Source organism: Dromiciops gliroides, chromosome 6, assembly GCF_019393635.1.
Source record: "Dromiciops gliroides isolate mDroGli1 chromosome 6, mDroGli1.pri, whole genome shotgun sequence".
Lineage (NCBI taxonomy): Eukaryota > Metazoa > Chordata > Mammalia > Microbiotheria > Microbiotheriidae > Dromiciops > Dromiciops gliroides.
Window position 1 is genome coordinate 252,515,558 of NC_057866.1, and position 23,793 is coordinate 252,539,350.

Sequence of the window (23,793 nt, forward strand, 5' to 3'; positions counted from 1 at the left end):
AACCATAAAAAGAAAACTATCCAGAAATTTTGGAAACAGAGGGCACAGTCCAGATAAATGCCACACATAAAAGGTGAGAAATGTGGTTGCCAATTTTCATAGCTCTTATGTCAAAGAAAAAATATTACTAGCATCCAAGAAATGACACATTATTTATTAAGGAGCACCAGTAAGCAAAGTCCAAGATTAGGTGCCATGATTTAGTAATAAAAAACAAAACAAAACAAAAAAACAACAAAGGAAATAGCTTGCATCTAACTCTGACTTACCTCAAAATGTTGAGCATAATCCTCCAAGAAAAATTGTACCTTATAGCTCAAAAGAACTGTGTGATTATTCAATGCTTGTATTATGAAAGAGAAAGAAAATAAAATTAACCCTTCAGCATTTTGCCTTTCAGAGAACAGAGTAAAGCTTTGGTCTTTGGTATTAAAAAAATAAATACCCTGGAGAAGATGAGAAGTTGAAAGAGGAAATAATCATTTCTGGGACCTGGGGCAGCATAGTTGCAGGTTTTTAGCACCATGCCTCAGCTGTAATCTCATGCTAGAAACTACCTCAATGCCTGGGGCCTCTTTGCCCTAGAACATCCATCTTCCCCTGTAGTTTTCTCACCCTTAAACATATCTCCATAATGCCAACCTTCTGTCACTGGTGAGTTCCTTCTAGTATCTAGGGAGGAGTGGAGCCAGGCTAATCAATATTTATTTCCTTCTGAGCTCATTTTCCAGTCTTTGATACCATGCCCCCATGCTTGGATACTTTTATTCATCCCCCCTGCCCCTACTCCACTTTTCAGTTTCCATTTGTGTGTTGTCTTCCCCCTTTAGAATATAAACTTTTAGAGGGAAGAGACTGTTTTTATTTTTGTTATTTTATATTTGTATCCCTAGTGCTTAGCACAGTGCCTGGAACAAAATAAGTGCTTAACAAGTGCTTGTTTTCTGCTTGTCTGGTAGACAGGGAGTCTCATGAACCCATAACTCTGATCTATAACTCTTAAGGGAAAGTTTAAAAAATTTGTAGTAGCAAAATACTTAAATAAGGCAAACAGATAACTGGGATGATATAGCAATGGGGATGAGAAATTTCCGAGGTGGAGGGGGCAGGAATAGGTTCAGAGAGAAAACTGTGAAATAAAACAAATTTTAACTCATAGGGTTTTGTATATGCACAAAAAGAGGAGAGGGCAAGACTCAGTGATTTGGGTATAGCCTAGGAAGGGAGAAGGAAGAAGAATGGACCAGATTGTTCCAAACAATACAAAATACAGATACTTGGAGCTGCAGTTTTTGTTTGTTTTGGAAAATAAGATATATTATAACGGTATTTGACAAAGAGAAAAATCAAACTTTACTGTAAGTATGAATGGGATGAACTCTCCCATAAAATGAAAGGTGGCAGTATGCTTTTTCACCACCTTTTGAGTGACATGCATTTTTAATTCCTTTCACTCAAAGTCATACAACAGCACCAGAAGACTCTAGTATTAAAAACATTGGATTTTTGTTTGTTTGTTTGTTTGTAAATCTAAGCCTTAGTTAGTACTGTAACGATTGGAATGACGCCACCTGCTGGAGACTTACTGTAGGAAGGCTCTGCCATGAGGAGAAGGCACCTGAGGGCAAGACATATGGCTTTTCTTTGGCGTCAGGAAGTGACATTTGCTTGTGGGAGGAAGAGGGGGTGTGGCTGGCTCTCTCACTCTCTCTTTGGTGAGGATTCTGGTGGAGAGTGGAGCAGGAGAACTGTAGCTCCCTGAGATAGATAGCTGAATCTAGGCTTCTTTCTCTCTTCACCAAATTCTTATTCTCCTTAATAAATGCTTAAAAGTCTAACTCTTGCTAAAGCTTATAATTTATTGGCAACCACTCATTAGATTTTAGATAGTATAGCTAGAATTTTAGCCCCTTACAGAACCAACAAAAGGCTGCTGAAAGAATAATAAGAGAATAATTTACACTAAAGTTATTCTTGATGAGGATATTAAAAGGGAATAAGCAGGCTTTTTTCATAAGTGATATACCACAGTACAACATTTCTTATCCATTGTAAAATTAGTAAAATCCAAGACACAAAGTAGATATTAGAGGAATAGTCAAAAGAGACTAGCAGGATAATTACATTATACTTAAAAGTACCACGGATGACAAAATAACTATATAATATTTTTATGATTGTACTTACTTCACTTTGCATTAGTTCATGTAAGTCCATGCTTCTCCATATTCATCATATTAATTTCTCATAACACAATAATATTACATTAAATTTATGTGCTATAACCTTTTCTCTGTCAACATTCCCTAACTAATGGGCATCTATTATGATCTCCAGCTCTTTGCTGTCATGAAAAATGCTGTTATAAATATGTTTCTATATATGAAATCTTACTGTAAAAAAATCAAAGTCTTCCTTTGGGTACATTTCTAACAGTGTACTCTCCATCAAGGACAATGGACATTTAAGCCACTTTATTTGCATATGGTAATTCCAATTTTCTTTTCAGAATGGTTGCACTAATTTGCAGATCCAACAGCAATGCATGTGTACCTATGTTCCCACAATCCTTCCAACATTAACTAATCCCATCTTTTGCCATTGTCATTTTTGCTGGGTAATAAGTAAAATCTCAGAATTTCTTTATTTTTGCATTCTTATTATTTGGGATTTGGAGCATTCTTCATATGGTTGTTTAGTAAACTAAAGAATATTTTGCTGTTTTTTTGAGAATGTTTCCTTATATTCTTTGACAATTTATTGCAGAATGACTTGGTTTTGTGTATTTATTTATTGTGTATCTATTTATTTATTGTGTATCTATTTATTGGTTGTAAATCCTGGATATTAGATCCTTCCCTAGATATTCAATGCAAAGATTTTCTATAGTCAATCACTTCCTTTCTTATTCTAGGCACATCAATTTTATTTGTCTAAAAGATTTCTAACTTCATGAAATCAAAATGATCTATATATGTATATATAGATATAACCTTTTATAATTGTATCAATCTCTTGTTTGGCTGTGAATTGAAAGCTGTGAAAGGTTTGTGATCTGCTTTCCTTTAATTTTTTAAAATAGTATAATTTTCAATGTTCAATTTGCATATTGACTTTGAATTTACTGTGGAATGTTACAAGATGTAGGCCTAAGTCTAATTTGTGCCAGGCTAATTTCTAGTTTTCCCAGCACTTTTTAAAAGCAAATATGCATTCTTTCCTAAGTAATTATCATTTTTTTAAACACTGCATTATTGTATTCCATTATTTCTGATTCTTTATTGTCTAGTCTTTTCCTCTGACATACTTTTCTATTTTTTATTAAATACTAAGTTTGTCCTTTGTTCTCTAAGAGTACCAATGATATCATGGGGGCGATGTCTTGACTTGCCAATGAATTGGATTTAAGTGAGGCAGAACACTGTGCAAAGTTGTCAGTTTCACTTTCTGCTCCAAAGTCATTGGAGTTCAATGGCAAGACAGGAGTCAAGATGCCTGGCTGTGACCCAGAATGCAGTGGGTGACTTTTGCCTTTTAAAATTGTCTTTCCCAGTGCTAGGTAAAAATTGAGACAAAAAGTGACTTAGTTTATTATCACAAAAGTGTCAGTCTGTGAGGAGAAGACCCTCAGAGTTTCTGGCCAGAACAGAAAACAATTTTTATTAGCACTTGCTCTAAGTCCTCAAGACCTAAACAATGGGCTCTAGTGGCTTGGGCTGGGTGCAATGAAAGCCAGAGTGATTTTGGTTTAAAGGCATAGCCAAGTAGCTCCATTTGAATCACAATGGATTTTTTAAAAGCCTGTTTTTGTAGAGCTATGTTTCAGAAAATCATAAATGGAAATAGTAAATTGTCTCACTTTTTTGAAAAAGAAAAATAGAAAAATTTTTAAAATCTAGCACCCAAATCCCAAGATATCTTACAAAAAGATAAATAGCCAAAAGTTATATTACTTTCGACAGAGCACCCACATGTAAGGGTATGACACCCCAAGTGGAGAGATGGACTGAATATGGCCAGGGAAGAAGGAGGAGGAACTATATAAATATAAACAAACAAATAAATGTACATATACACACATATACATGAACTCTCTCTCTCTCTCTCTCTCTCTCTCTCTATATATATATATATATATATATATATATATACACACACACACATATGAACTCTCTCCACATGTGTGTGTATAGCACTCTGAATTTTTCACTTCTTTATCTGGATGTGGCCTGTTTCATCATTAGTCCTCTAGAATTATGGTTGGTTATTACATCGATCAGTGTTCCTAAGTCTCAATGTTTGTTTGCCTGTTTGTTTCTTTGTTTTGTCTTTACCAAATTGTTGTTACTGTCATGGGGAGAATGGGGTAGGGGGTAGGGGTTTGGGGTCCTTGGGAATTCCTCTTGAAAGAATTACACCTTCATGGGGGCAGATAGGTGGCATAGTGGATAAAGCACTGGCCCTGGATTCAGGAGAACCTGAGTTCAAATCCGACCTCAGACACTTGACACTTACTAGCTGTGTGACCCTGGCCAAGTCTCTTAACCCTCAATGACCCAGAAAAAAAAAATTACACCCTCTTGCACACAAAAGCAGTTAGAATAAGATGGTAGTTTATTTAGAGGAAGGGAAGAGAAGGGAAACCATGAAAGAAGTCCTTGGACTTCTCATGGGGAGAAGGCATGGCACAGAGCATGGCTCTGAGATACCAATCTCCTGGAGCAGGAGACTGGCAGGTACTTTTATAGAGGACTGATGGGGGTGACCATCTGACTGTGAAACGTTCCTTTAGTGAGAGAGGACCATCCCCCACTGGTGGTGGCTGGAGGAATTGGGTGAGGGGTGGCTGCAGCTCTCCCAAGCCATCTCCTCAGGACACAAAGGAAGCAGCCATACCTAATCTTATCTCCCCAGGGTTGAGGGAGACTAGAATGAAGGGTGGAGGTCCCAGAGCTAGTTCAGTCTGATCTGGTTCCACTTATCTGTCTAGGCGTGTCTGTCCTCTGGTTTAGTTTCTCAAGGAGAAGATTCTTTGATGTACCCCAGAGAACTTCTGGGGTACTCTGGGCCCATAACATTCCTATACAAATTACTCTCCTAGTTCTCCTCAGTTCAGTTTGAATCAGTTCACATAAGGCTTCCAAGGTTTCTCCGAAGTGATCCCTTTCATTATTTCTCACAGCACAAAAATATACTGTTTACATATCATAACTTGTTCAGCTCAGCTGATGGGCATCCCCTCACATTCCCATTCTTTGCCATCTCAAAAAGAACTATAGTTTTTGGCCATTCTTAGTTTTGCTGAAAACTAATCCTTCTCTTAAGCTACCCTCTCTCCAATTCTCCTTTCTCCCATTTCTATCCAGTTTCCCTGTTGAGTGAAAAGTATTTCTGTATACAACTCTGTTTATGTATTCTTCCCTTTAAATAGTTCAGATGAGAGTGAGACTGGAGTGTCAGCTGTTCCCCTCCCCTATCTCCTCCTTATTTGTATAGATGTCTACTCTTGCTCCCTGATTATATGGAATAATTTTCCCTAACCTTCCTTCCCCCCACCCCACCCCCAGTTTATTCCTATTCCCCTCTCTTTCCATTGTTTAGATCAAGACATATCAGAATCACTTCCAGGCCTTCTGTCTAATTAGACTCCTATGAACCCTGATGATAGGGTTCAGTGGGGACACAATATTATCTCCCCACATTAGAATGTAAGCAATTTATCCTTGACTTAGCATTGCTTAAACTATGTTGTTTTTTTTCTTTCCTTCTTTTTGAGTCTACTGTGACTTCAGATTTTTTGGAGGCCTGCACAAAGTATACAGATCAGGCGTTATTAGCACACAGGATTGGGAGGGAGAGATTTTGTATGAATTTTTTTCCCCAATTACTACAAAAACAAACAAGACTACTTATGAAACTTAATGGCTCTATTCAGACTTTTATTTGGGCATGTCATACACACATACATATGTGTAGGTAAAAAGGTATGCAGTAATTACACAAATCTCTCTGGACACCAAGTGGTCTAAAACCCCAGAAAGTTATGTGAGAAAATTCTCTTGATACCCAATGTGGAACAGCCGTTCACATTATTTCCTTTTCATCGACATAGAAACTGCCTTTGACCAGAAAGGATTTTGCCAGTGAAATTCCTTAGTGGAGACAAGAGGGAAGGGGAAAAACCACACAAAGGTGTCAACTTCAACCGATAGCAAATAGTGTGGTGATGGTGGTGGTGGTGGGGGATATTTTTAGAAAACCATCATGCATCCCACAGGGGGGAAAACATATAATCAAAAAGCAAAGGGTAAAACATTACCTGCTTGCTAAATCACCCATGTTCAAGGCCAGGGAAGTTTATGAGGGGGGGATTAAACTTTCCCTCCCTTGAAACTCACAGATCCATTTCTTGCTCCGTATCACGTGCATGGATAAACGGGATACGAGTTATAGCTCCAGAGTCCAGGGTGGGGTCATTTTTTAACTGACACAGGGGTCACATGTTAGGCAGAAGGGCATTTGTATGACATCCCAAGGGACTATGTCAGCGATCTGGGAAGGGAGAGGTGGAGAGCCTTTACTGAATAAAACAACCTTGGGACACAGGGATGAAGACAACGATGACTACTTCATTGAACTGCCTCCTCTTTTCTATCCCACGCACTTAACATAGCCAAAATAGTGATCATGATAATAATAATCTCCCCGCATTGCTCCCAGCCACGTTTCCGTCTCCACACTGGAGCTGCCACTCTCTGCGGAGTTGGGGTGTAAAGTGCAGCCTGCGGGTGAGCTGTCGGTCGGGCCTGCAGCTCTTGCCCTCGGTGCGCGCCCATCTCGGTGGATGTGTTTGACCCCACCCTTCCGCAGCCCGGAGCCCCACTTTTCCGTGCAGTAGTCGCGACTGACCCCTCCACCCTCGCCCTCCGCCTCCTTCCTTGTCCTCCTCCTTTTCCTCCTCCTCCCACTCCTCCTCCCCCTCCTCCTCCTCCTCCTCCCACTCCTCCTCCCACTCCTCCTCCTCCCACTCCTCCTCCTCCTCCTCCCTCCTCCTTCTCCTCCTCCCCTCCTCCCTCCTCCTCCTCCTCCCCTCCTCCCCCTCCTCCTTCTCCTCCTCCTCCTCCTCCTCCTCCTCCTCCTCCTCCTCCTCCTCCTCCTCCTCCTCCTCCTCCTCCTCCTCTTCCTCCTCCTCCTCCTCCTCCTCCTCTCTCCCCTCCTTCCTTCAGGCAGGCAGTCACAAGAGAAGCTTCAGCTCCAGCCGGCAGAGCGCGCAGCGCAGGGCGCACGGAGCTCACTGTCAGCTACCCACCGCCACACTCCGCCACACTCCCTGAGCCTCGGCAGCCGTGGAGCCTGCCAGCCCGAGCTGCCACCGCAGCCATCATCGCACCAGCCCCAGCCCGGCCCGGGCGGGAGCGCCCAGGGCGGGCGGGCAGCAGCTAACAGTGGCTGCTCAGACCCTGCTCACGCCTATTCACCGGGCGCCCACCGCCGCCTCCGCTTGGGCACAGCTGCACGCCGTGCTGGAGGGCAGCTCAGAGTGAGAGGGGGTAAAGGAGAAAGCCGGCAAGAAAGGCGACAAAGCTACTCAACTGGAAAGTTCCCCGGACTCTGGTAAGGTTCCAGTGTCGTGGGCTGACTGAGGAGGCTAGAAAAGCCATGGAGCTGGGGGGCCACTGGCTCGGGCGAGTGTGCAATGTACGACTATGATGGTCACCAGTCGAGCGAGCCTCTTGTATATTCTGTGTGCGTGTGGGCGCTCCTGGTGTAGGCTTTGTGTGGGAGTATGTGGCGAAGTCCAGTGTCTAGGGGAAAGGACTTCTTGTGCCCAAGAAAAGCAACGCTGGGGGTGCGCCTGGGGATGGGGGGGGCGATGAGAGAGAAGCTTTCTTCTCCCCAGTTTTTCTAGAGCAGCAGCTGTCCAGGCTTTTGCTCTGAGTAGAGAACGGTGAGATCCCTTCTGCCCGCTCAGGGATGTTCACCCCAGCTTCATGGCTTAAGCAGCACGGAGGAGGCATGCAAAGAAGAGTTGTACAACTCCTTGTAACTTGTGCAGGTTGACTTGGGGTAGCCGGGTCTGTGCATCGCTGGTCATCATTTCTTGTGGTGATAGGAGGGTTGCAGAATTCCAATCTGATGTTTGGACGGTAAGTTAGGGAATAAGAGAAAATCTTTGGGTGCAGGAACAGGTTGGGAAGAAAAGTCGATACAGAAGAGTAGGCAGTTTCTAAATACAGTTGTAGGGCCAAGAGCTACGAATAGATTGAATAAGGTATACAATTTTTAAAAATGGCCAGGGCTCCTTTTTTCAGTCAGATTTTGATAGAATGTTCCCCAACGTGCCTCTTATTAGTAGTGATAATTAGAACTTTTAATTAAAAAGGTTTACCTTACATAGATTCTTTTTATGACTTCAAAAAGGAGTTTACAGTGAGCCAACTAGCATTTAATAAGTGTTTATGATGTACTAAGCACTATGTTACAAATGCAACAACGCTGTGAGATTTTTTTTAAAAAGGTCAAGTTATTTTTCTTATTTTGCAGAAGAGGATATCCTCTCAAAGATGATAGGAATTCATGAGTATGGGAGGACTCTGATTTGAACCTGGGGCTCTAAAGACAATACATTTCCCACTACCCTGGATCATCTCAGGGAACTTCTTTTCTTTTCCTTTATGGTATTTACTCATAATATATTTCTAAGGAAACACACCTGACCAAGGATAAATAAAAATAGATGGTTCTGATGACCCTTTGGAGTAGTGGGGTTATACATAAATCTGGAAGTGAACTCGGAGTCCATCACCTCCATTCCCATCACTTTAAGGAAGAGGAAACTGAGGCCCAGAGGAATGCTCAAAGTTACATAGCTCAGATCTGAGTCATGATTTAACTCCAGTCATTTCTTGACTCCAGAGCCAATGCTCATTCTGCTGTACCAGTCACTCAACCATTTGGGCTTACTGTTGGGTACAGATTCAATGGGCATTACTAAATCACTCTTTTGATCATTAAAGTAATTTCCCTCCTTTGTGTCGCTGCTTAAGTAAGCATAAAATCATTGAATGTTAGGAAGATTGATGAGAATCTGTTTATTATACAAAATAAAAAAAAAACCCTAACTTACTGAAGTCTCTATGGATAAGGCTGCATAATAGCGAATGGTATAACTGTATGATAGCAAAATTGACTTTTATGTTCAAAAGGTTTTATGATATCTAACTATTTTGCTTAGTGCTTACTTTTTCCATTAAGGGGTTTGCTGGTTACTAATGGTTATTTATTCCCAGGTATTAGTAAATTTTCTCAAATGAAAAATGCATGAGGTAGAATATATAATATGTTCTCCTTTCAGATTAAGACATAGCTAAGAAAAAATATAAACCAGAAAGGAATTAAGGGACTGAATGGAATTTTGGAAAAATTAGAATTGATACATATCTAGCTTATCTGATATTACTCAATGGGGCACTGAAGGACTATATGTATTTCTCAGCTGTACATGGCTAATTCACAAAAATTGATCATATTCTAAGGCATAAAAACCTTATAAACAAATGTAGTCAGCAGAAACATTAAGTACATCCTTTACTGATCATAACATTAAAAGTATAATCAGTAAATGACTTTTGATGAAAGGACTGAAACTTAAATGGAAACTAATTTAACCATAAAGAATCGGTGGCTCAAATAAGAAATCATAGAAATGATAAATTTCATTAAAGAAAATGACAACAATGAGACAATGTACTAACGCTTTGGGGATGCAGCCAAAGCTGTCTTTATGGGACAATTTATATCTCTAAATGCTCAAATCAATAAAAGAGAGAAAAAAAATAGTTCAGTGAAATAAGTGTGCTAATAATAAAAAGACTAGAAAAGCAACAAATCCAAAAAAAACCCCAATTAAACATAAAAATAGATATTCTGAAATTCAAAGAAGAGATAAACAAGAATGAAAAGCAAAGCTTCATTGAATTAATAAAGAAAGCAAGGGGCAGCTAGGTGGCACAGTGGATAGAGCACCGGCCCTAGAGTCAGGAGTACCTGAGTTCATATCTGGCCTCAGACACTTAACACTTACTAGTTGTGTGACCCTGAGCAAGTCACTTAACCCCAATTGCCTCACCAAAAAAAAAAAAAAAAAAAAAAGCAAGGAGATTTTTTTTTTCCCATTGGGAGGGAAAAAAACTTCCAAACCTAAATAAATAGACAAACAGTTAGCTTATTTAATTTCGAAAAGTGGGGGAAAATCTTCAAAAAAAATTTTTTTTAATGAAAAAGAAGAATTAATGGCAGAGATTTTAGATATGTTGACTATATTAAGGAAAGTTCCATTTATTACTATGCTTTCTGATTAAAAATACCCATAAATGAATAGTGTGTTATGGCAAAACTTTTAATCCACCTATTGCTATAATTGTGATTTTGATTGACTTTGTTATTAATATGGTCTATTATATTTATGGTTTTCTTAATATTGAGGAAACCATGCATTTCTGGCAAAAGTCGAACTTGTTCATAGCATATGATTTTTCTAATGTGTTGCTATTCCATTTTTGCTAATATTTTAAAAAATAGTTTTGATCTTTTACAGATATTGGGCTATAGTTTTCTTTTTTCTAGGTCAACAGTTCTTAATGTATAGTTGGGAACCCTGGGCATTCCTGAGACTTTTTTAGGGGACTGCAAGGTCAAAACTATTTTTATAATCATACTAAGATATAGAAAATTCTAAAATAGTAAATAGCAATCATATAATCCACATAAAAATCTCTTTGGATGGGGTCCTCAATAATTTTTTTAAGTGAGGCAATTGGGGTTAAGTGACTTGCCCAAGGTCACACAGCTAGTAAGTGTTAAGTGTCTGAGGCCAGATTTGAACTCAGGTACTCCTGACTCCAGGGCCAGGGCTCTATCCACTGCATCCTCAATAGTTTTTAAACGGGGTCCTGAAAGCTGCTGCTCTAGCCAACCCCTTCCTGGTTTTGATATTATAACTATCTTTGACTTATACAAAGACATTGGTAGGATCCCTTCTTTCACTATTTTTGCAAACAATTCAAAACTGGAGCTAATTGTCCTTTAATGGTTTGATAGAATTAGTTGTAAATCCATCTTTCCCTAGAGTGCCCCCCCTTTCTGTTGTTGTTGCATGCTTCCCTTACAAATTGAGATAATTTGCTAAGAACTCTTTCTCCACTCATGTTTTCATGTCACTCAGACATATTTCCCCACTATCTCTCCTTCACCTCTGTCTTACCTTTGTCAAGGCAGACCACTAGACATTCACCGTTGATTTCATCTCCTCCATTCTTCTTCAGATTACCCTGCTATCAGCTCCATTCTTTTTCTAATCTTCAATCTCCTTCTACTGACTGGCTCCATCTTTGTTACCTACTAACACATCCTTTAAAAAAATAAAACCTCACTTGAACCAAACATCCCCATTAAATATCATTTTTTATTTTGTCCCCTTCTTGGCAGATGATCTGCCAATTGATATGGCTAGCTTCAATCTCTGACCTCTATCACAGTCACATATCACCTTTTAGACATCTTGAATTGAATGACCTGGAAGGATCCTAAACTCATCATGTCTAAAACGATTCATTATCTTAACCCCAAACTCTCCTTTCTTCCTAACCTTCTGAGTATTGTAGGGAAAATACTATTTTCATAGTTATCCAGATTTACAACCTTCATGCTGTCCTTGAGTCTTCACTCATGCTTATCTCACAAAGGAGATCTATTGTCAAACCAAGTTGTTTCTACTTTCAATGTGTCTTGTATATGTCCCTGTTTCTCTATACATGTAGACACCAAACTAGCACAGGTTCTCATTGTCTCTCTTCTAGACTGTTACAACAGCCTTCTAATTGATCTCCATGTGTCAGTCCTCTCTACGTTCTCTTTTTTTTCTTTTTCTTTTTTCTTGTGGGGCAGTGAGGGTTAAGTGACTTGCCCAGGGTCATACAACTAGTGAGTGTCAAGTGTCTGAGGTCAGATTTGAACTCAGGTCCTCTTGAATCCAGGGCCAGTGCTTTATCCACTGTGCCACCTAGCCACCCCCTCCTCTCTTCATTCTAATACATATTCCACTCACTTGCTGAAGTGAGGTCCAGTCTGACCATGTCACTCCCTTACTCAATAAACTCTACTGCTTCCCTATTATCTCTAGGGTCAAATATAAACCCCTCTATTTGATATTTAAAGCCTACTATAGCTTATCCCCCTGCTACTATAAATTGTGTGTCTGCCAATGTATGAGTATGAATACATGTGTTGTCTAAATGTGTCTTGTGTGATGTGGTGATAGATTTCTCTGGAATCTTGACCATCCCCCTTCAAGGGAGAGAGCAGTTCCTGACCTGAGGGGATTAGGAGAAGGACTAGGAGGCCAAAAACTGTTTTCTCAAGTCTCTAGGAGAAATATCAGATTAGAATTACATTTGGCTAAATATTGCTGGTCTAAAGACATGAAAACAAAAGCTACTTCCTGGTCCTTGGTCCTCAGATTATACTTTGAAGTAAACCAAATTTTTGTGGGTGTTCTTTATTCCTTTCGGTCTCTTTGTGACCTGTTGGACCATACTGTCCATGGGATTTTCTTGACAAAGATACCACAGTGGTTTGCCATTTCCTTCTCCAGTGGATTAAGGCAAACAGAGGTTAACTGACTTGTCTAGGGTCACACAGCTGATTAATGTCTATTCAATAAGCCATCTGGCTGCCCCTAAACCGAATATGGTTATACAAAAGTTCTTTCCTGATTGTTGACCCTAAGATTACACTCACCATTAAACCAAATACCAGTTATGTAAAAGGGCATCACAAATATTGAACAGTGAGCAAAGCCATTTATCTAAGTGAAGCAATAAACAGAAATTGTAGTTCTACCAATTAGAATGTACCAGAAAATACACAAGTCAACGAGCTCTTTAGATTGGAGTGAGAAATTTCAACTGAACCATGAGAGGTCCCAATCTCATCCAAGGGGAAATTCCTCAAATTCTTGGAGAATGGGCAAGCTGGAAGTCAAGGATATTTTGAAAAGTTGGCTTCTATTACCTGTCTTTAACTTTCAAAGTCTTTCTCTCTCTTTCCATATATCTAGAGTTGGTCCCAAAGAAAATCGGGCACTGTGTGTGTCCCCCTGAAGAAGAAATGTCTCTCTTCCCCAAAGCTCTCAGGTAAATTTTTAACAAATAGGTCTTGGAAAAGATATGAAAGACACACTTTCAAGTTTAATTTGTATTATTAACACTTTCTTATGCTTAGATAATCAAAGAAACAGTAAATCAGTTCCTGATTTGTAACATTTACTGTTTTGCGAGTTGTAAATTTTAACATAGTCAATTTAACAATCAGCTTTTCAGAGCTGGTTCAAGCTCCTACAGAATACCCCTGCTGTCTGGCCTACCTAGTTCCCTTTACATGTCAAGTTATGCTTAGCATTCTTTTCATCAATCTGGAGTCGGACATATGCAGCAATCTGCTAAATGCCCCATGTTTGCCTGGAAACCTAGACTATACTCCTTTTCTATTACCATATACTCCCCTGTACGCACTTTGTTCCAGTTGCTCTGGCCTATTTCCTTATACATGAGACTCTGGACCTTTCTGTTTGTCTCACAGACCCAGAATTCTCTTCCTCCTCACATCTGACTTAATTTCCCCATCTTCCTTAAGACTCAGCTAAAATCTCATCTTCTATGGGAAGCCTTTCCCACTCTTTCCCCTGACTCAGTTCCTTCTTTTGAGGTTATTTACCATTTATATTCTATTTACCTTATATGTACATATTTATTTGAACATTGTCTCACCTTCCTTAGAATATAATGTAGTAGTAATTAATAATAATACTAATAATAGTACAAACTATTAACATCTTCCTTTTCATTCCTAGAACTTAGAACAATATCTGGCACATAGGAAATGATAAAAGCTTGTTGATTGACTAAATGACTGTCAATTCATTAATGACTTGTAGAATTTTTTCTTGAGATTAAGTTATTTTAATTTTCTACTTCTTGTTTTCTAATTCTGTGTATTTTATATTTTTATAAATATTTATTTCATTTAAATTATCAATATTGTCTTAAATGATCAAAATTATAAGATAATTCACATTACATGGTAATTCTTTTTCCCTACAGAGGAGCTTAAAGCTCTTTATAGGCATTCTTTTGTTCTGTTTCACACCCTCATCCTGATAAAGGATGAGGGAAGGCTTATTTAAGTTTAATAGGTGGGAATACTGAGTCAGAGGGGCTAGATGATTTGTTCATGGTAACAGATCAAGTCGACAATAGAGCTCACAGTTAAGTAGAGGTTCCATTTCCTGCATCGCTTTTCTTTACAATCTGTCCTGTCTTTCATGTAAAATGGCAATGCTGGGGGACTTCTGGTTTTGTGAAAGGAACTAGAAGTGTACAGCTGTCCCACAAATATTATGGGAAGGGTCTAAAATTGTGGCAGAAGGAGCCACGAAAACAAAGAGAACCCTGCTGGAAGCTTGCAAAGGTTCTGAGTGGGGACAGAATAGGAAAGGCAGAAGGCTTAGCTACATGGAAGATCATTCCAGTGTTGCAACAGGAGAGAGGACCAGTGGAACTCTGCCTACATACCCCAGCCAGGGTTCTTTGTCTTTACATTATTATTTTTTTGGGGGGGGGGGTTGGGCAATGAGGGTTAAGTGACTTGCCCAAGGTCACACAGCTAGTTAGTGTCAAGTGTCTGAGGCCAGATTTTAACTCAGGTCCTCCTGAAACCAGGGCCAGTGCTCTATCCACTGTGCCACCTAGCTACCCCCTGCCTTTACATTATTGTTGGGGGATGGGGAAAGCACCTCCTCCATGCCTGGCATTCTGCTAAGTGCTTTACAAATAATATCTCATTTGAGCTGGGAGGTAGGTGCTATTATTATCCCCATTGCACAGTTGAGGAAACTGAAGGAGGTAGATGTTAAGTGACTTGCCCAGATTCACAGCTAGTTTTGAGCTCAGATCTTCCTGATTCCAGATCCAATGCCCTGTCCATGGTATCCCTTAGCTTCCTTGGCAATGGCATTATGCATAGAGTCTTCCTGGTCCTGCTTACTTAACTGTCCCCATGCTTCTTTGAATTCCTCATATTCTTCATATCTTATGGGCCAATAATATTCCATTACTTTCATGTTTCACAATTTAATTGTTCATTTCCAATTTGCTGCTATGGATATTTTGGTGTATATGGGAACTTAATTTTTGTCCTTGACCTTGCTGGAGCATATACCTAGAAGCAAGATCTCTGGGTCAAAGGGAATAGATATTTTAATTAACTTTTTAAACAATAATTCCAAATTGTTTCCCAGAATTATTGGACCAATTACAGCTTCACCAATGAAGTAAGTGTTAGTGTGCCAGTTTCCCCATGATTTTTCAGACATTGTCCAGCCCTATCTTCTGTCATCTTTGCCAATTTGTTGGGTATGAGGCAAAGCATCAGGGTTTTTTTGTTGTTGTTGTTTGTTTGTTTTTGTTTTTGTTTTTGTTTTTGTGGGGCAATGAGGGTTAAGTGATTTGCCCAGGGTCACACAGCTAGTAAGTGTCACGTGTTGGAGGTCAGATTTGAACTCAGGTCCTCCTGAATCCAGGGATAGTGCTTTATCCACTGTGCCAACTAGCTGCTCCAAAGCATCAGTTTTCATGTGCATTACTTTTTTTTCTCCTTTAGCAATTTGTTGTAATCTCTCACATAGCTGTTACAAGCTTGCAATTCTTTTGAGAACTGTTTACTCATATTCTTTGATCATTTATCCATTGGTGAATGGCTCTTGGTCTCATTCTTTATATGTTCATTTTAAATTCCCTGTATGTCTTCACCTTGGCTATCAGACCTATATTATGGATTACAGATCACAAAATTGGGTGATGAAAGTGACCTCCATGACAATCTAGTGCAATTCATACTTGAAAGAATTTTTCCACTTTTATATACATATACACATACATATATACACATGCATATGTATGTATGTATGCATGGATTAAGGAGGGAGAATGCTCTACTGCTTGAAGCTGTCTACTCCCCTTTGGAGCAGCTATAATTATTAGGAAGCTTTTTTTGGATATCAACCCTCAATTGGCCTCTTTGCAACTTTCACCCGTTATTGATTCTGTCTTCTGGGGCAAAACAGAAGAAATCTAATCCTTCCATCAAATGACAGTTCTGCAAATACTGGAAGACAGCCATCCTGACCCTTTCTACCTTTGTCCAGGCTAACTAACATCCCTAGTTCTTTCATCTTATCCTCATAGGACATACATTTAAGGCCTTTCACCATTTTGATTGCTCTTTTCTGGGAACTCTCCAGCTTATCAAATGTCCTATCTAACTTCCCAGAACTGAACAAAATCCTCATGATATGGTCTGACTAGGGCAGAGTACAGAGGGACTGTCACTTCCTTCTTCCTGGAAGTTATACCTCTCTTAAGCCTAAGATCTCATTAGCTTTTCTGGTTACCAAATTATGCTGATGAGTCATATTAAGTCCACAATCCACTAAACTGCTGAAATCTTTTTCAAACTGCTATTTAACCATGTCATCTTCATCCTGTTCTTGTGAAGTTGCTTTTTTGAACCAATGTATAAGACTTTACATTCATCTGTATATAATTTCATCTTACTAGATTCAACTCTATGCTCTAATCTGTCAAGAGCTTTTTGGGTCCTGCCTTCTTCATCCAGTATGTTAATTATCCCTGTCATCTGCAGATTTGATAAGCATGTCATATATGCCTTTATCCAAGTAATGAATAAAAATGTTAAATAGCACAAAACCAATCCTCCTGATTCCTGGGGTATTGCACTGAAGACTTCCTGCCAAATTGACATTGAACCAAAGAATACATCATTATTCTTTGAATACAACCAGCCAACCATTTCTAAAATCATCTAATTGTATTAATCTAGTCCACAAAGTTCCATATTTCTCCCCCAAATAGTATCAAATGCTTTGCTAAAATCTAAGTAAACTATATCTATAGCATTCCCTGGAGTTACCAATTTAGTATTTCAGTCAAAAAAGGAAATAAGGTTAGTCTGGGATAACATATTCTTGATGAAGCCTTGCTGGCCCTTTGTAATAATTTTTTAGATGTTCAGTTAGCATTTCTTTAAAATTTGATCCTAGAATTTATTCAGGAATTGAAGTCAAATATATTGGCCTGTGGTTTTCAGGCTCTGTTCTCTTGCATTTTTAGAAAACTGGGGCATTTGCCCTCCTCCGGTATTATGTTACCTCTCTTGTTTCAATAGTCTTTAAGAAATGACGGCTACTTGAGGCACTGATATTTCACAAACAACAGTTTGCCTCTTTATCCTACCTGCTTTGATTCAGTTAATGCAAACCCTTTTCCATCTTAATTTTATAAAAAATATTTCTTTGATTTTGAAAAATCTCCTCTAACCCTACTTAGAGTTTTGAAAGGCACCCAATTTTGTTCTTTTCTGATTTTTTGGGGGGGTCTGACTTTTTACAATTAGGTCATATATGCATTTTCATCTTATTGATCATATGGCATTAAATGTTGATCGAAAAATTTTTATACTGTTTTCCAGTTTTTTCAGCAGATCTTACCAAATAGGGTTGTTCTTTTTCCTCAAGTAGTTCATATTCTTAGGATTATCTAAAACGGGGTTATTATGTTTTACTGTGTCTGATTTCTTGATTATTTCTGCTCATTCTTGCTGATCTAGTTTGTTCCATTGGTCTAGTGAATTGTTATGATGATTATTGCTTTATAATACAATTGGAGGTCTGGAAGTGCTATTCTGCATCCCTTTTACCTTCATGAACTTGAACAATAACTATGACTTGTGCACTCAGGGAACTGGGATATATCCATTACCCTCTCAGGTCTCAGTATATGCATGTAAGCTGGATTCAGTGCCTAAACAAAGGGTGAAGTTATTTATCTCACCCTCTCTGTCTTTTTACCCGCACCCGCCTCCCCCCAACCCTAGGAAAAATTACCTAAAACTTAAGTTCTAATTATGCATGCAATGTAGATAATATATAGGACAGTTGTTTATTCTCTTTACATAAAAAGATGCTTAACACACATGACCTATATGCATTTATAGAAAAAGGCAACAGTAGTAATATAACCACTGTAATGCTCTCTGGGGAGAGCAATCATTAAAATAACAAGATATGATACAAGTTGACTTTGTACTTTCTAAGTAATCCTCAGAGTTCATGTTATGCCAATCCAGGCCAGGGCTTGGGTTCATTCTTTTATTGTTGGCTGTCTTCTTCTCCTCCAAATAGTTGTAGGAGATACACTTTTAGTGAAGGCAGAAGTGACTGATCCCTAGAACTCATGAGGTAGCCTACAAGGCTGCCATCTCTTAAGAGCACTTTCATGTACAGAGGAACACAAAGAGTTTTATAAGTAACCATGAATCTCTATTTCATACCACTTGATTTTTTAAAAAAGATATAACAAACTCTACTATGACATGTCACATGTTACTTTCAAAGCTGTTTTGCTTTTCTGTATTCATTCTGAATTTACTTCTGCTCTCTTTTTTGCATTTTAAACAAAGTTTAAACAACAGCCTTCTTATTGGATAGCATCACTGTTGCTAACTTCCTTCTCTCACTGAGAAATGAGAAAAAAGAAAGTGAAAAAAATTCTTTGCAATAAATAGTCAAGTAAAATGAAACAGCACAGTGGTCATGTGCAGAAATGTGTGTCTCTGTTCCTTCTGCCCATCATCTCTCTTTCAGTGATGGGTGTTTTAAGACAAAGGTAGAAAAAAACCCTAGGATATGGTCTCAGAGATCCTCTAACTTTGCTTGCAGGCCTCTCTCTCTCTCCCTCCTTCCCTCCCTCCTTCCCCCCCTCCCCATCTCTCTCCCTCCTTTCCTCTCTCTCTCTCTGTCTCTTTCTCTCTCTCTCTCTGTCTCTCTCTCTCTCTCTCTCTCTCTCTCTCTCTCTCTCTCTCTCTCTCTCACACACACACACAAAAGGCTAAATCAAAAACCATTTCTTCAAGTCTACCCAAGCCATGACTAAACACAAAGTTCCTGCCACTAAGATTCATGGGCTTCTCTTCCTATATTACATTGGGTCCCCATCTAGATCTTTGAACCCCACCAGGGTGACTGGTCTAGAGAGAGCTTCATCCAGATCAAACCAGCTGAATCCTTTAGGAACAATTGTCTTGGTCCTCTAAAAAAATCTTTCCTTCTCTTCCACTATTGGGCCAATCAGTAGTCAGCCATTAAGTATTTACTGAGCACTTACTAGCTGAACAGAGTGCTCATTCTAGAGTCAGGAAGACTCATCTTTCTGAGTTCCAATCTGGCCTCAGACATTCACTAGTTGTGTGAACCTGGGCAAGTCACTTCACCCTGTTTGCCTCTGTTTCCTTATCTTTAAAATGAGCCAGAGAAGGAAATGGCAAACCACTCCAGTATCTTTGCCAAGAAAACCCCAAGTGGGGTCACAGAGATGACTGAAATGACTGAACAATAATAATCCTATATGTCAGGTACTATGCTAAGGGTTAGGGATACAAAGAATGGTGGCAACAACAACACAGTCCTTTGGAGAAACAACATGCTCACAACTGTGTACAAAGAAGCCATATACTGGCTAAAGAAGAAATAGTCAACAAAGGGAAAGCACCAGAGGGATTGGGTTATTATTATTTGTCCTGACATTGAGGTGATGTCATGACTTGTAGTGAATTGGATTTAAGTGAGGGAGGACTGTACCTCACTCTTTCCTCCAGAGTTATCTGTGTCAAGTAACAAGATATATATCAGGATGATTGGACATAGCCCTGTATATTTAAGGCAATTAGGGTTAAGTGACTTGCCTGGGGTCACACAGCTAGTAAGTGTCTGAGGTCCAATTTGAACTTAGATCCTCCCAACTTCAGGGCCAGTGCTCTATCTTCTGCACCACCTAGCTTCCCCAAGAGGGATTGGGAAAGTCTTCTTGTTAGAAGATGGGGTTTTAGCTGGCACTTGAAGGAAGCCAGGGAAATCATGAGGCAGAGATGAGAAGGGAATGCATTCTACAAATGGGAGACAGTCTGAAAATGCCTAGAGCTGAGAGATGAAGTATCTTACCACAGCAAGGAGGCTACTGGACTATAGAGGTTGTGGTGGGAGTTTGTGTAGAGTGTGTGTGGGGAGATGTAAGTAAGTAGAGTGTAAGATGTAAGATGACTAGAAAAGTAGTCAGGGGGTCTAGGTTGTGAAGGGCTTTGAACACCAAAAAGAGGATTTTCATATTTGATCCTAGAGTCACTAGAGAGCTATTGTGTTTATTGAGGAAGTTTATTGAGTAATTGGAGTAATATTGAGGAATTGATTAAAATGGAGTTGATTGAGTAAGGGTTGACATGGTCAGACTTGTGTTTTAGGAAAATCACTTTGAGACCTGAATGGTGGATGGGCTAGAGTGGGAGAACCTTGAGACAGGCATAACCACTAGCAGCTGATGCAATAATATTGGCGTGAGGTGCTTAGGTCATGCGCCAGGGTGAGGGCAGTATTAGAAGAAAGAAGAAGAACGTGAGATGTTGCAATGGCAAAATCAATAGGCTTTGGAAACAGATTGTCTATAGAGGATAAAAGCTAGTGAAAAGCTAAGGATGACTCCTAGGTTGTGAGCCTGGAGGTCTGGGAGAATATTGGTGCCCTTGGCAGTAACAGGAAAATATGGAAGGTGGTGAAGATCATAGAGAAAAAAGTAATGGTTAGTCATCATTCTTAAGTCTTTCAAACTTGTTTATCTTTCCAGTGTTGCTGTCGTGTAAATTATTCTCCTGATTCTGCTCACTTCATTCTGCATAATATGTTTATTCAATCATTTATTGTGCCTGTTCTGTCATATTTTTTGGTTGTTCCCCAATTGTCCACAACTGGGGAATATAATATAAGGCCCTCCCTTAAATTCCAGTTAGTTTATTTTAATTTCTTTAATTCTCTCTTCAGGATCAAGGCACCTGTTTTGCTTATGAATATTCTCATCTTGGTATTATCCTTCCTTTTGATTCATTTCCCCTTCCTATCCTTGCATGTTTCCCTGTTGAGTTTGATGTATTTCTATACTAACCACTGTTGTGTGTGTATGTGTTCAACCAACCTTTGGGCAGTTCTTATAAGAATGATGTTCATCTAATACTTTCTAGCCCTACTTCTTCTTCCAAGTTTGTATAGTCTTCTCATGCATCACAGTTATGAGAAATGTCAAGTTATGGCTCCTTTTCCCTCTTTTTTACATTATTATATTACTTTTTATCCTTTTTTTAGACCATCAGTTCAAAAGCAATGCACTAGTAAGGACCTGAGTTTATATTTTGTTTTAAATTTAAGTCTCTCAATATCCTATGAAGACATTAAATTCCATAGGGTCCCTTATTTCTCTTCCACCTAATAGAATAGTTTCAGTGGATCATTTGACCATTTGGTCAAATATTTTTACCTTTCTAGTGTTCTTTGTACCCTTTATTTGTATTTGATTGTTCCTACTCAGCTATTTTTTTCATCAGAAAGTCTTGAAAGTCCTCTATTCCATTAAAAATCTGGTTTTTACCCTTTCAGGATTATTCTTAACTCTGTCAGGTAAGTTATTCTTGGTTATAGGCCTACATCTTTTACTTTTTTGGAATATTTTATTCCAAGATCTTCTCTCATTTATGGTAGAAGCTGCCACATCTGAGTGTGATCTGGCTATAGCTCCTGCACTGTCTATTTTTGGATGTTTGTTATAGTGTTTCCTTTGGTATAAAAGCACTGAATTTTGGCTATGATATTCCAGAGAGTTTCCTTTTGAGGGTTTCTTTTAGGAAGTGATTGGCAGATTCTTTCTATTTTCAGCTTCTCCTCTTATTCTACTAGATATGAACAGTTTTTGTGGATGATTTTTTGAAATATAGCACATAGGATTTTAAGAAATAATTGTTTACAGGGATTCCAATAATTCTTGTTTGTTTGGTTTTTTTTTTTTTTTAGTGAGGCAACTGGGGTTAAGTGACTTGCCCAGGGTCACACAGCTAGTAAGTGTTAAGTGTCTGAGGCTGGATTTGAACTCAGGTACTCCTGACTCCAGGGCCGGTGTTCTATCCATTGCGCCACCTCGCTGCCCCGATTCCAATAATTCTTAACTGATGTCTTCTTGTTTTCGTTTCCAGGTCAGACTTTTTAAAATAGAATTTTCTTTTTTATTTCCATATTTTATTGGTGGGGCAGCCATCTTAATGTATTGTTCTGCCTAATATTGCTGGTTGGGCACTGATACTCAAGGAAAGAAACAGAAAATATGAAAGGCATACCAAGGCCCCAAGGTTGAGGCTCTGCTCTCCTAGCCAAGCATATCTTCTGACATTTGAGAATAGCCACTACGTTGTCAAGTTGGATATGGCTATCTATCCCTACCCCAGTATTTACAGGAAGACCCACTTGGAAAGCAGAGGAGAGAGAGAGGAGTTGCAACTACTACCCTTTTAATGTCCACCAAGTGGTTCACTCCTCTTGGCTTAGAGATCAGTCCTCTCTGACATAGTCTCCCACTGCTTTCAGCCATCATGACATTGGGAATCAAGACTATCCAATATTGGCTCTGCCATCCTAAAACAACAAGTACTTTAGTGCTGAGCCACAAGTGCCAACCCTGCTAATCCCCTCACCCCCAAGAGGTTTTTGGTTAACTAAGATGCATGCAGTATGTGATGGCTCCTGCAGTCCATCCCCATGCATGTTTCATGGGATTCAAACTGTTTCTAACAATGTCCACTTTTTTCCTTTACATTGAAGTATCTGCCAATGAACAGAACCCACTGTTTGTGAAAAGTGTTATTAAGTTGCCCTATATTGGATTTTTTTTTTTGGATTAGGCAATTGGGGTTAAGTGACTTGCCCAGGGTCACACAGCTAGTAAGTGTCAAGGGTCTGAGGCTGGATTTGAACTGAGGTCCTTCTGAATCCAGGGCTGGTGCTGTATCCACTGCGCCACCTAGCTGCCCTGCCCTGTATTGGATATTAAAAAATATACACATTTGTCATTTTAGAGGGCATTGTTAGTCCATAAGACTCAGTCTAGGGTTTCTCATTACTTACTCAACTGTGGAGAGTTACTGGGTATAATATGTTTTCTCTGGATATCCTAGACCTCTAAATCTTAATAACCCTTTCCTGATTTTGGACAATGAGACATAATCAAGGATTAGATGGCTGATGTTCCAATCATATTTAGTAGATACCTGTTAGTCAGAAATTTAAATATTTGCTCTGACAAAGTTTGGATTTCATATCATGAATACCCTTTAAAATAGAAGCATGAGGGTGAGAACAGGTTTAATTAGAGGAAACTATCATGCAGAGTGACTCAGATTGTGATGCAGATTGGCATTTACTCACTTATCTGAAGTTGGATGCACCCTATGTTTTAGAAGAGGGCAGGAAGGAAAAGATGCAGGAGAAAGGCCATTCCTCTACTATTAAGATGCTAGCAATTCAGAATGAATTTTTTACAGTGTATATAGTGAGAAAATATCAAACCTGATAGGTGCATATGGTTTGAGAAATTTGCTAATAAAGAAATAGCAAGTCTGTCTTCAGAGCCATCATGAATACTTTCTAAATCAAGAGTAGATTTCTTTGCTCTAACAGCAAAGAGAACTGTGAGAGATGTCACATTCCCATGCCTTGGTTCTTCAGCGGCTAGTTTTTATTTATTTCTCTGCCATGCTGACATCCAAATCTCAGTTTGCTTGTGTTGCTTCTTA

The 23,793-nt window shown here is 39.2% G+C and overlaps 1 protein-coding gene across 1 annotated transcript in view; it reads left to right on the top strand.

Annotated features, from left to right (window-relative positions):
• Window positions 1-7,255: 7,255 nt before the first annotated feature.
• Window positions 7,256-23,793, top strand: part of PRKG2 (protein kinase cGMP-dependent 2) — a 128,453-nt gene continuing 111,915 nt past the window's right edge. The window contains exon 1 of the mRNA XM_043971072.1: window positions 7,256-7,614. The gene's annotated coding sequence lies outside the window, so the exon portion shown is untranslated. The remainder of the gene's footprint in view (window positions 7,615-23,793) is intronic.